A 12,272-nucleotide genomic window follows, 5' to 3' on the forward strand; every position below is an offset into this window, starting at 1 on the left:
TTTCTGATTGAGAGCTTCAGAAAATAAGCTGTAGAGAAGGGAGAAAGCAAAACTCAGAGAAAAGTATCGAGGCCCAGCAGAAGAGATCTAATTGCTTTTGAAACATCTCAAAATGTGTCAACCATATTTAGAAACAGCTACATTAAAAAAGAAGCAAGCTTGATCCTTTTAACACTATAAATCATGGAAAGCAGTGAAAACTAATATTTATGAGGGGAGTTGTGAAAGCTGTGTGACAGTTGGAAATTACATCACTGTTGATGTTTCAAATTCTTGTGTAAAGTAATGCAATGCTGTGTTTATGAATGAATGAGCAAATGATTGAGCTGTGCTAAGGGTAGTCTATATGGATAAACTGGATTGAGCTATTTTATATCTCTTGTCTTTGCTTATGTTACTTTGCAGGATATAGTCCCATATGCTTCAATGTAAATACAGAAAGCTCAGTTCAGTGTATGTATTTTTTTATTCCAGATACAGACCCACGTGTATTAGAGAAACAAGAGCTTCAGCAGCCAACCTATGTTGCTCTAAGTTACATTAACAGGTAAGTGTGGTTATTTTTCAGGTATAACTGAGCTCAGCTTGCACAATATGTGTATATATGTTATGCCAAAATGGCATGCTTATGGATGCACTCTGTTTTGTTTCATGTTATATGACACTATTATAACACCTGTTTTGGAAAACCGGTTGAATTAAAATTTAACCGAATTTTTAATCACTTTTGCATAGGGCACAAGCAGCCCTTCAGCTGAACAGCTCAAATACTTAGGAGATGAGGTTTTAACTTGTTATGTTTTAGCTAAATCTCGTGCAAAACAAGAAAATTGCTCTTGGCTTAGTTTTTTATTTTATTGTACTTCACACAAGTGAGTAGAGAAAGATTTTTTTTTCAATCAAAAGTGAAATTACCTATTTTTCACAGTACTTCAGAAATTTTTCAACCATAGTAAATATGTCTTTAAAAATCTTGTTTGCCAACCCTGTATAACCTAAAACTTGAAAGCAATTAAGAAATTCAACCATTTTTTAAAGCATTTATCTAAGTAACAGAGGCTCGGTTTTTCAGTTATTGACTGATGGCAGTACTGAAACCTCCAGAGTACTCCAGCACGGAGGAATGGAAGGGCTTCTTCTGTCTCAGCCTGTATTATGGTAAAGAGCAGCCTAAGAAGCTGCTCCTTATTTTCCTACTCACCTAAGTGCTTCGAAGAATTTATGGAGGTAGCTCAGATTACTTTCTCTCTGGGAGGAGAGGGACCCAGGGAGCAATCTGCTTGGAAGGGAAAGACGGCCAGGTTTTGTGCAGTTGCAGTGCCCTTTTTCAGTATGTTTGCCAAGCTGTCTTCAATCCTAAATGAGCACTGTACAAGAAGTATAATTCCTCATTTAAAGCCCTTTTTCCTGTTCTGCGTAAATCAACATGCTGCTATTCTGGGATTATTTTGCCTTCTTTTACGTCATACTGGGGGTTTTTTTATCAGGTATACTGTGATTGAAAGTTCCAGTTTTGGTTGAAAGTTGTAGTTTGGAAATGCATTTCTCAGAAAATACTCTGTATGGGATTATTGGGTTCTATACATGGAACAGCAGTTTTCTTTTATCTTTGCTCTCTAGAGGATGAGACACAAACTCATAAGCCTGGAATATTAACCCAAAATTTAGTTCAGGATAGACTGAGTTGATTCAAATTCTCATGGGTCATACAAAATGCAAAATTTTTCTTTCTAATTCTTTATGTTAAAAATGGGGAAAAAAACCCAAAACTCAAAACCAACATACTTTTAAAACCACCAAATGGACAGTTTGACTTTGTATAACATTTGCTGTAGAGAAAGAATATTGATGGTTGTGTGGGGGAATCATACTTCGAGGTATGAAAGTAAGAAGTGGTGTTCACTTGGTGAAATGACAAAATTTTCTCCACTACATGAGACTATGATGATTAAGAATAGCCAGTGTTGACATTATTTCCTACTTGTTCTTCCTGGAGACAGTCCGACCCTTTAAAGCCTATTATGAAATTAACCGTGACCATTTTTAGCACTTAGTTCTGTTGATCTCATTTAACGTACAAAACTTTTTTTTTTCCAATATGTAGGCTTGGTATGCTGTCATGCATGTTGGTATGTTTCCCTCTTTTCATCATGTACTAGGGCATATGCTCTTTTTGCTTCTGTGGTTATTTTACTTTATGTGAGGGAGGGGAAAGTTTGGGTTTTTTTTAAATCAGAGGAAAGCTGTTTTAAGACCACTGACTTGACCATGGGACTTGACATGTTTTAAGACAACAGGACTTGACTGTCCAGTTTGAAATCAGAATACTTTTAAAGTAGTTTGAAAGTGATACCTCATCTAGATTTCATTATTTTACTACCCTTTAAGCTGAGTTCTGTGTGACTTAGTTTTAGTTACTACATATTTTATCCAAACTTTCTTACTCTATCAATTCTGAAAAATAATGCTGAAGAACTGAGTTGTGTTGTTTGTATAGTAAAACCCAATCTGAATTGACTCTTAAACCAGCTGCTATTTAATTGCTCTTTTAATTGTATTTTAATTTTTTCCAAAGTGCTGATATCTTTCATCGAACCACCTGCTCTATGCAACTCAAGCTCTTGAGGGAGCAGCAATATCCATTACACTACGAGACATGCCTTTCTATTTCCCTCTACATATGCCAGAGCTGAGTTCTGCTTTGTTGTCCCAGGCTATGAACTCAGATTTTGTAGCTTAATACATGTCATAAACATGTTACATACTGTTAGATATCAAACACCAGATACTGCTGCACTTTTTTTAAACCCGTGCTTTTATGGCTTCCAAGTGGAACTGAACTTAGCTCAGTTCCTGCTGTGAGTTACAGACCTTAAAACGATCTTCCTCTGTAGGTTTGTATATTCAGTATGTTCTCTGTGGGCCATACAGTCTCATGGAGCCTGGGAAAATAGGGACTTCTGATTCTCAGGGACTTTCAAAATTGTATGATAAGATGTACACTAAATATATGTTGTGGTAGAGAGATTAAATGGGTGTGCTTTATGCTCTGCCCATTGCCCTGTTGTATGGTGGCTATTATAAGCTAAAACAAAACATATATCTGGGTTGCCTGGCTTGATAGCTGGGAGGATAAAGTCTCAGTAAAACAGATAGTAGAGAAGGAAGGGTACAGGAGTCTCTGTTTACAACTTGAAACATATTCTTGTTTCTATTTCCCTTTTACCCTGGTTATTTTCTCAGGCATATTATTGTGCCAGTACTGTATGTGCTCTGCAGTTCTGAAATGCCCTTTGGATTGTGAATGTCTGAATCTATAAGGCTCCATCTCTTTCTCTGCTGGAGATTTACTGCCATTACAGCTTTCAGTAACTACACACAGATGCAGCTTCCATAGTGTGTGATCCTCATGTAGACAGATAACATTCCTTTTAAAACTGGTGGACGAAATATAAATTATAGGTCATAATGGTTTGTTACCACTACATCAAACACTTGGATCAGACACTGACTGAATTGCCACAAATCCCTTTCTCAGACAAAGTTTAGTGTAGCCTTAATGCAGTCCCCAGTATTGATGACTGTTCCCTGCTTACTTTTGGTTTGGTTTCTTAGAAGTCAGAATTGGAATCAATAAAAGACACACTACAGCCAAAGCAGATGCAGTTAATCTGTTTCCGTCCCATAAATATAGGAGAGGTTTGTCTGCAAGGAGTTCACTGGTGCTACTACAAGAATGGGACACTGGCTGTGATCTGTCAGGAGTAGTTGCCAACATCCTCCAGTAGTCTCTAGAGGTATTTCCTTTGTAGATGGGTCAAGATGCCTTTATATTTTGTCTTGCATTGAAATACAGTGGTTAACTGCAATGATTAATATTGCTTATACTGCTACTTAGATGCAGTATATATAGCTTTAAGTTAATGAACATGGCTATGAATTTTGCTTGGTGTTTATTGGAACCTGCATAGTGTTGTTTGTGCCTCTAAGTGTGTTAGTTGGTCTTTGGAGGTAATGGCTCTCAAAGTTGCTGTATGACCTGCTGTTGCAGCATATACTGTCAAGGCTTTTACACTTGTGCAGTCTAATGGAGAGAGACTTCTCAGTATTCTCATATTTGCAGGTTTGTTTAATGTGCATACTGCTGGTTACCTGTTAATGATGAAAGCAGCTGTTGTGGGAGTGTTTGGGTTTTTTTTAAAAAGGCAAAACATTATTAGCACAAGTGAGAAGACAACAGAGGCATACAAATAACTCCTTTGTCTGAAAAGGTAATGTTAAAAAAATGTTCAAAATAAAGAAGATTTTATTCCAAAACTTAGTGAATGAAAAATTCTTTACAATTAAGTTTGTGATGGATGTATTTCAACTTTGAAATTGTAACTACTAGAAATAGAAAGAAAACATAATTTTTTGGAGTAAATTCCTTTCACTTTGGAAAAGGAAGGTGGGAAGTGCCATAGTAATTTCTATTATTGGAAGTGTGTACCATAAAAAGAGCAATTAATTGTGTATTTAATACAGTTTCTATGTGCCATCAAAATGCTCTGTAGAACATTTTCTTAGCAGCAGTGCAAATCCTGTGCAAAGCATGTGCTTTAAGTTGCTTGAATAATGTGTGGAAGACCAGGATTCAGTTTTCTCCTCTTTGATTCCTTAGGAGTGTTTTAATCATAAGACTGTTGATTGGCTTGGACATAGTTTCTCGTCTTGACATTTCTCCTCCTTGCCTCTTGATGTCTTCATACTGTCATTGTAAGGCTGTTGGGGCACAGTTTGGAACCAAAGTCATGAAACTGTAGAGAATTATGTTTATTTTACCTTGCTTGCTTTCATAATAAATGCTTTTGCAGAAGGCATATGCAAAATGAAACAATTCTGACACAGTGAGCAACTTCCTCTAAAACAAGTGTTCAAGTGCATCATTCACCTGACAAGTAGTAAATCAGACTTCAAGTCTTTGTAATTAATTCAGGCCTGAGATTTCAACTTTAAGTTGTATCATTGGCAGTACATAATAGATTGAGACATGCTGCAAATAAATATATAAAACCCCTTAAAATTTATTTTTAATCTCAAAATATATCATGATTCAGAAACAGAGGGGTAGAGAAAAGGAAGATTTTTCCATTTCAGGAATTCTACTATAGAGCAGTTTTTCTGCACAGGAACATCTGAGCCAGTGAATTTGATAAACTGTTGTTGTGCCACCTGTTTGCTACATTTTATAGTGCCTAGTAACACAGTTCTTGCCCTTTGTCTTAGAATTTAACTTTTCCTTCCTGTAACTGTCTTATATTAATTGAATATAACAGCTTTGTAAAAATGTAGTGATTCCCTCAGATTGTTGGTTCTTGTGACATTGAAGATGCATGCCGATGCTTCCAGTAGCTGTTGGATTGAATGCATGTCACAGGATACAGAAAGAAAGGGGTCAAAGTAACATGTCAATTACCAGATAATATTTTTCTGTCTAAACTTATTTTTGAGTTTGCAGTGACCAAGTAGATAATGTGTTTTTATTCATGTAGCCATATCTTTATGCTCTGCTACTTGACTTGTTCTGGAGACGGAACAAGACAAACTTCAGATGATAATTCAAACAAGATGTGCAGAAATGAATGATAGTTAGGGTAAGGGGAATGCCTTTTGGTTGGGAAGGATTTATGCAGATAACTTTGTTTTCTCTTTCTCCTTTTATCAGTTTCAAGCTAAGTGAAGCTGAAGATTTATGTAATGTACAGCTCTTTTATTTCGTGTCAGCAGTAGAGATCAAAAAGTAGTTTGGCATTTTAGGGAAAAGCCTTGCCTTGAAATAAAAATTACATGGTGAATTAAAACATGTAGGACACTGAAAGAATGTGTTTTAGTTGTGGGGTGGATGTTTTGTTTTTAATTGAGAGGGAATTAGCTTTCTTCTGGTAAAGCTCATATGGAAGACTCAGGGACAGAACAATTTCCATTTCATGAATCTCAAAGGAAAGAAGCACTGCCAAGTCAGCATCGTTCCTTGCAAGTCTGTGTGTACACATCTCTGTGTGTGTGTAGTTTAGTTAGCAAACACTAGAGCTGTCAGTATAAATCCTTAAGATTTTCAGAATTCTTGTCTCTACTGGTATTTCTTCATCTTTTGTCCATGTGGCATACCAAAATTGATGAAAAAAACATCTTGTCTTTGTGGCACTATTTTTTGTCTTGGCCAGTCCTGTTTCAATTCCCAGCTTTCTGGAGACCAGCATAGGTCTCTTGAACAGGTCACTTCATTTTGGGAAGGGTAAGGAAAAATTCTTCGGTTTCTCTTGCTTTAAAAAGGACGGCATTTCATTTCTGTGATTAAATTTGATCGTAAGCAGTAGTACTGTTCTTAGAAGGACTTTGTGTTTGCTGTACAAAAAATGTTTTCAGTTATTTCACTGTCAGATCGGTGGTCTAACAAGGCTCTCAATATGTATTTCTGTGCATGATAGCACAATAAAGTCCTAATTCTTATTAGAGTCTGGTAATAACATATGTTCATTCTTTATATTTCAGTTACTTAACATATTTGCAGAGCTATTTGGAAAACACATTGATGTGCCAGTTTCAGATCCCCTGCAGAAATAAGAATTTGTAGAAACTATTATGCTTAGATTTCTGAGTGAAGTATGAGGAAAAATCTTACATTTGTGATTAGTTTTCAAATACATTAGTTTTCTGAGTTAAAATGGCTGAAAGAGGGGGCTATTTTTCCTGTCTTTACCATTTAGAAAAATGGATGACATATACAGCTACTCACCTCCTCACCTGATAAGTTTTTTTTGCTTTAAATCAACAACAGCAACAAAACATTAACATGCACGGAAGAAAATTACAGACTGAGTAGATAACTTTTTAGGAAAGGTTCTTGCTGTTCAGTGTTTTACTAGAAGCTTGTAGTGACAATCTTAGCTACATGTGATGACTTGCAGATTGGCAGACTTGCCATCCCTGGAATCCCAAGGCAGTCCAGACAAAGTGCTGGTAATTTTCATTGACTGTGGCCTAACTTTTTATGAATCTAAAGTTTACTTATCACTGACCTTGTGTACAAATGAAGTTGTGCTTATTTTTTCTAACTTTACTGATTTTTAAAAAGTAAGACTATTTCATTGTAAAGTTGCCCACTTAGATTTGCTGCAAAAAAGCATGCACAGTATTGATCTACAAAAAGACTTCAAATGAAATTTTCAAATAAATTTAGTAGTTCAAAATGCAAATTATTGTATTACTTTTTTTTTTCCTGTATTACCTTTTAGATATGTTAGCATGTTGCGTATTCTTGGATTCCTTCCAGTAATGAATACTCCACTTATTTAATAGAATGTAAAAAAGTACATCTTGGAATAATTCCTGAAGTGTCTGTGGGCACTTGATGTTTCCCTCCCTTCTCCTTCATTCTCATTTTTGCATATAACAATTCCAGGTAAGGGCTCTTGCATATCGTTTGCTAAGTCTTGCTAGTAGTATTTAATGAGGGATAGCAACTATAAACATAAAGGCCACATAGCAAAATAGAGTTGCAGAACAAAGTTTGTCTTTGTGTGTTGTTGTAGACATTTAGAAGTAGGGCTGCATTTTGGAGGTTAATACCAAGGCTGTCCAAGTCATGCTTTAGGACAGCCTGTAACCTAGTCTAGAGATTAAGTGCAGATGAGACAATGTTCTTAGTGCTGGAGAACTTGGCTCATGAGGAAAGAACATTGATGTCATCTTCCGCTACATAAAATCTACTCCTAAGTGTTAGCCTCAGCCCTAATTTTCATTAAATACTTTTGCGGTTGGGTTGACCTCTCAATTTGATTTTGAGCCAGAGAGAAAGTTTGATATCCTGCAAAGATGCATTCCTTATCCCACCACTTCCTCTGCAATACTCCAGTGTCCCAAGAAATAGAGACCAGGTGGAGAGCTTGATGGAGTTGGCTCTCCGTTATATTCCTGTTGAGGCCAAGGATGCATTTAGCAGGCCAGCAAGGGAGTTTTGCAGACCATCAACAAAATGCTCACAGAAATGGTTCTCCTAGGTTTATGACTGAAATAGGACAGGTTATAAGAGTTTCTAAACACCTCTAATACAGAGCTGAAAGGATCCTGTGTTGTGCGCTGGAATCCCAACTAGTCTTCATGCTGTGGAAATGCAGAACAAAATGAAGGTTAAAACTGACATCAGCCGAAAGCAACTAGTGGATATGAAACCTAAGCATGAAAGAGAGCAGTGAGGATATATGTTATGATAAGGAATTAGTGAAGCTTGACTGCCCTGATTGTGCGCAAGTATTATATAGAAATGGAACTTTTAATACGATCAAAACAGAAGTAAGAAGAAAAGGTGCCTTTGGCTTTTCATTTTCCTGTGGAGCTGCTCTCATAAACTTGCGAAGTGCTAATAGTGCTGAGAGGAGGAAGCCCTGGCACATCACCTGTGAATTTTTTTTATCTACTTAATTTTGCTGAGATAGTATGGCATCATGCAATCGGAAAATAATTTTTCATCAGTGAAGGCAAAACCATGGGCCTTCCTTTGTTTTGTTCTTGTGAATGTATAAACAGAGAATAGATTGCTCTGATCTCGTCCTTGGATTTTTTTTTAACTTCTTGTCCACACCTCAGAAAGTGAAGACAATTTACAAGGCTATAGAAGTGAGAATTTTCATGATGAAGTAGAAACAAAACCCTGAAACTGGTGCACGTGCATGAGCTAATTCTGATATACAGCTGTCGAATGGGTTTGTGAATAGCAGTGGACACTTGCTTACCTTTGGCTTCTGAAAGTCTAAAGTCTAATTCAATGCACTTTAACAATAGTTGTTGTGTATGTTACATATTACACATTGTATAGCAACCTATGTTGCATTAAGGTGGCCTGAAACAGTGAAAAAGCTTGTTTGGTTCAGCAAACAAATGCTATTGAAGGTAGGCTTTACTTAATTAATTTGGCTCAGTTATAGTACAATTAGTCCAGCTGATTTAGTACTTTCTGAGTCTTGGTTTCCCTAAAGCAATACACTTTGGCAGAAACTGGATTATTTGTTCTAATTTTCCAGAGAACTGATAAAGGTTTTCTTTCCTTGTTATTGTAGAGGTTTTGTTTGTGGGGTTTTGATTTTTTTAAATCAGGCACAAATTTTTCCCCAAGTGGTATATGAGGATCCAGGCAGAGATGGAAATAATTACAGCAGTAATTCCATCTATAGGTATATATGGTCCACAGAGGTAGACGCTGCTTATTTGTCCTTGATTTATAGAGGAATTGTTGTAGGTTTGCCTTGCATGACTGTTTAATATCTAGTACTTTCTAATTAGAGTAGTTTTTGAAATGTATAAGAAAGATGCTGCAACAGAGAAGGAAGTAGTTGTGAGTTGTGGTACATGCTCTGCAGCCTTGGCAGTACCATCTATACTGACGTGAAGAGGTACTTCAGTGAGCCTAATCTCATCATCTTAAATTTGCATGACAGCTCATGTTAAACTCTCTTCTAGTAGTGTGACCTTTCTTTTTCAACATACCATTGTTTCTTTGGTATCTGCTGCTGTGGTAGGCTACAGGGAATGACTTTTTTTAATGTTGTTAGACTGAGATTATTGAATCTGGGGCTTTTGGTGGAGTTTTTTTTTTCTTCCAGCTTCTCCTCCATATAATGTTTTCCTGGCCTTTCTTAATGTGTCAGGTGTGTTAATCTATATTTCTAGTGAAACTCTCATAATGAGGTCTGCACTGTTTGTAACAGTGAAAGCTCAAGGATCACTAGCACTTTGTAGCTGCCTTCTCTGCTCTTCCTGCTGCCCCCAGCCTCTTAGGGCCACGGGCTCTTCTGCCCCTCTCTGTTGCTGGCTGGGCTGTGCTAGCAGTTTGTTGGCCTTGAGGAGGGTGTATAATCTTGGTACCTTCTTACAGGCTGATGAAGGGAGACTCCAGATGGGGGTGCAGAAAAGGTGAGTTATTCCAGAGTTGCAAAGTAACACTTCACATTTGCTGCCATCAGTGTTTGGGATTGACCATGTGCCTTCAATCAGTAACTTTTCACAAAAACTCTTGAGCTGGAAGTAGGTTGAATTTATTACTTGCTTTTGTAATGTGGATAGCAGGACCATTCCTCTTAACATCCAGTTCACCCATACCTCCGGTGGTGGTGGTGCATTCCTCAACAATTTGTGGTAGTAAGTTCCCCTGCTGCTACACACAATGTTATTTCAACAAAACTAGAGTATTTGGTGAAAGCAGTTTACTTACTTCAGTAACTTCCAGTGTGAAACATGCTTAGTAAAGGGTTAAAAAATCAACCCCAAACATCCCTCTCTTCAAGGTGAGTTGATGCATTTATGTGTGACTTCCCGTTCTAGTGTTTCTTATTTCATTTGCTCACATGCCATTTCTAAAATGTCAGTATTTACCAAAAGTTGTTAAGCAGTTTAAACCAGGTCAGTCAGACAATGCTTTTTGCAAGAGGTAGCTGAACAGTTCCTGTCCTCCATACATAGGATTATCAGGGCTGATGCTGACTATTTAACCACAGAGTTTGGATATAAGAGCTTGTTCTGAATATTTCCAGTACTAAAACTTTGAGTGTATGCTTTTAATGCGATCTTTGGGATCTGACCAACTACAGAAATACTATCTGTTACCTATGTTGAGATTGTAGAAATGCCCTGAATTTGCTACACAGCAAAGTGCCTGAAAGTGCTATATGGCAGCTCTTTAATAAAAAGAAAACCAAGAGTGTTACTATTTTCAATAATGGAAAAATACCTCTTGCTTAATGTAATTCTCATAATCTGCTCATAATATACAGTAAAAATTACATTTTGTTGGGACTTTCAAGAACACACAGAGGAATACTTAGTTTTCCTGTTCCCAATAGTTTTCCTATGTAAAACATATTCCCTTAATTTTTTTATAATTTTTCTACTAGTTTCTCTTGCACAGTTCTTAGTCATTATGCTCCCAAAGACTGCCCTGTCTTCTTGTTGTTCACAGTTTGATATAGAAAGCTGGAAAAAGGGGTTGCAGAAATCTGTAGTGCAGTTTATGACATTAATATATCCTTATTTGTACTAGTAGAAGAAACATACAATCAATAGGTAAAGAACTGCTAATTTTTCTTTAATGCTCCATATAGTGCAACCTCATTTATTCTTATTGGCACCTAAGGTCCTGTACACATAATTGATCATTTGCATCATATGTTTTAAGGGCCTGTGAAATGTTACTGGTAGTTTTGATTTTGCCCATCTGGTTCAGTTAGAATAGTGTAACTCAGCCCAGCAAGGCTGGAGACTGTAGACAGCACCGCTGCTCTCCTGGAAACCAGCTGGCATCTCTTTCAGTTAGTGTGGATTTTCCTTTAGACTGAGAGTCAGTCCAGTAAGGGCCCTTGACTGGAATAGTACACTGACTTGGAATCTGCTCTAGGAAACTACCTGTCATGGCTTCTAATTGACTTCTTTTACAGATCACATGTGCATAAATGGAGATTGACTTCAGTCATCTCAGCAGCGTGTTGCTTGTGAGATATCAGAGTTGATTGTCTTCCCGTCGGAATGGACCATTAATATTATGAAGCTTATTTTTTCTTTAGCAATATTTTTATGCAGGGATTAAATCATTCCCAAAACTGAATGTAACACAGATTTTGGGTTTTATTTCAGCCTACAAAATTTAAAAAGATTTTGCTTACAAGATATGCAATATAAAATAACAACCTACATGCCTTCCCAAAGGTATAGTAAGTCTAGGCAATTTTTTATTTTAATTATTGGTTTAATATGATTGAGAAGTGAGGAAACATTGCCAGTAGTAGAAGCTTTAGAGGAAAAGATGTCATATGTTCAACGAGTTAAGCAATTAAGTCCATTTTGGCTTTGTATTCATGTGATCCATAAAAGATGTTCAGTTTCCTCATTATTTTTCCTTTCCCGTTACTACCTCAGCAATGTTATATGCAGATAGAAAATACTGCTTCAGTAAAGTTTGGGCTTAATTATTTCACAACCTGAGTGTCTAAAAAGCATACTGGGGATTTGTGCACGTGTTGTGATGAAACGGCTTAGTTTCTTCATAAATTATTATGAACATAAATGGGGAAAGAGAAGAACTATAGCACAGAGATATTCCATCCACATTTCTTGAAAATAGTTTCTTGGCAGAAATTGTAATAAAGTAGAAGTCCATTACCATGAACAATTTTTGATTTGCAAGAGCAGTAATTGTATGCATACTGCTTGTCAGTGCATGTTCTCACATATGGTATAAAACTAAA

The 12,272-nt window shown here is 36.7% G+C and overlaps 1 protein-coding gene across 1 annotated transcript in view; it reads left to right on the forward strand.

Annotated features, from left to right (window-relative positions):
* Positions 1-479: 479 nt before the first annotated feature.
* The window catches only part of JAZF1 (JAZF zinc finger 1), an 86,756-nt gene continuing 74,963 nt past the window's right edge, over positions 480-12,272 (forward strand). The window contains exon 1 of the mRNA XM_008920408.2: positions 480-547. The gene's annotated coding sequence lies outside the window, so the exon portion shown is untranslated. The remainder of the gene's footprint in view (positions 548-12,272) is intronic.

Source organism: Manacus vitellinus, unplaced genomic scaffold (genome assembly GCF_001715985.3).
Source record: "Manacus vitellinus isolate BGI_N305 unplaced genomic scaffold, ASM171598v3 scaffold_3_pilon, whole genome shotgun sequence".
In the NCBI taxonomy this organism is placed as follows: domain Eukaryota; kingdom Metazoa; phylum Chordata; class Aves; order Passeriformes; family Pipridae; genus Manacus; species Manacus vitellinus.